This window comes from Solanum pennellii, chromosome 8 (assembly GCF_001406875.1).
Source record: "Solanum pennellii chromosome 8, SPENNV200".
Lineage (NCBI taxonomy): Eukaryota > Viridiplantae > Streptophyta > Magnoliopsida > Solanales > Solanaceae > Solanum > Solanum pennellii.
The window spans coordinates 3403965-3406068 of NC_028644.1; positions in this window are offsets into that span (position 1 = coordinate 3403965).

Consider the following 2104-nt stretch of genomic DNA (forward strand, 5'->3'; position numbering starts at 1 on the left):
TATATATATATATATATGTATATATATATATATATGTATATATACATATATATATATGTATATATATATATACATATATGTATATATATGTAAAAAAAAATCATCGCAAATCGATGGAGAATTTACATTAAAAAAATGATTTTCCCGCTCAATTATCTTGCATGATGAGAGATAGATTCGTATTGAAATATCGAGAATAATCATGAACATTGTACTTTGTACAAAATTACTAAATATAAAAAGACATTTTTTTGAGACATACAAAAAGAGGAAGTAAGACACTTCAATTGAAACCAAAGAAATAAGTCTCATAAATATTGAATAATTTTATTAAGTGTTGTCTGGTTCAATATTTGACATATTGAGTTTTGCATTTAACCGGGCTCTATTAATTATGGAGTGGTAAAAACTTAAGATGTTCAAGAAGTTCTATATTTTTCAAAATATTTGATTAAAGGTATAATAGATAAAAAGAAACTGTCTTTCTTGATCTGTCAAGATGGACAAGTAATTAGAAATAACTAAAAAAGAAACAATAGACAAGTGATTAAGGACCAAATATGTAATAGGAATTCGTATGCCACATTAATAGTTTAGAATATTCATAATAACACCATGTCAAAAAATAAACAGAGAAAATAAGTATAGAATTAATGAAGAGTAACATATATTATAATAATATCGATTAAACAATACACTAGAAGCCAACTAAGCTACATGTTAGGGTCACAACTCTACAAGAGGATGGCAAAGGAGATTTGACTTTTGTATTAATCGAAAGCCACATTTGTAATCAATAAAAATTAATTCTATCTAGGCTTCGTTAATAAATGACACAATTAGTCATAGCTTACCCAAAATTTAAGTAATTATCCGAATGTATTTGTTACGAATTAATGACACTTAAATTATGACATGTCATATAATAAAATTATAGTTATAAGACATTTTTTTCTTAACTTTTGTAAAATTTTATATGCATGTTCTCAAACGTTCCTTACTCATTCACCTATAAATTAATCACATTAAATGATTTGTATAAATACATCTCCAAGACGAAACCATAGTCACATAACTTTAGTTTGGAGCAATTATTAATCTCTCTGTTTCCACTCTAAGGTGAGATATATTCCTTGTTAATTGCGTACTAATTTTATTTATTTTGCTATTTCTCATTTGATTGTTTCACTAAAACAAAAATAACTTTTAGCGGTTTTAAATATTGACATTAATAAAGAGTGCTAAAGTCTTTGCCGGCATTAGTTAAGTGTCATTAGAATCAATTTCGCTAAAGACTTTAGGGAAATGTACAAAGAGTGACAATTGCCGCTAAAAGTACATATTTAATGGTAATTAAAAATTAATTGCCGCTAGTGATCATTTTTGTTGTAGTTTTTGTCACATTTATTATTTCTAGTTTTACGATAGATATTGCTCAACATCTCTAGCATCGATCGATAGTTTGAGGGTTTTAAGTCATATTTGGAGGAAGTGAGAAAACTATTGACTATATATACATGATAAATTTGGGTTGGATCTAATTTCATCATGTTTTTTTATAAAGTCAACTCCTAGTTCTATATATCTTTTTGTTACCATTCTTTTTTCAATTTTGTGTAAGACGGAAGCCATAGAACCTTTCAAGCAATTATTGATCTCTCAGGTCAGATTTTTTTCCTTTACTTGAGTTTGATGCACTTGAACTACACATTTTCTAAAAATAGTCTTTCTATCTTCACGAAGTAGTGATAAGATTTGTATACACTCTACTCTGGCTATGTTATTGTTTTGTTATTTCTAATTTGATTGTTTGTCACAATTTTCATGTCTTGTTTTACTATAGTAATGGAACATATATACTCGTATTTGTAAGATTCCTTTTCCTTTACTTAGATTTGGTGCACTTGAGATGAGCTTCATTTGAAAACAATCTCTCTACCTCCACAAAATAATAGTAATATTTGCATACACTCTACTCTGATATGTTGTTGTTTTGGTATTTCTAATTTGATTGTTTGTAACATTTTTCATGTCTTGTTTTACTATAGTAGTGGAACATATGTACTCATATTTGTAAGATTCATTCTCCTTTACTTAGGTTTGA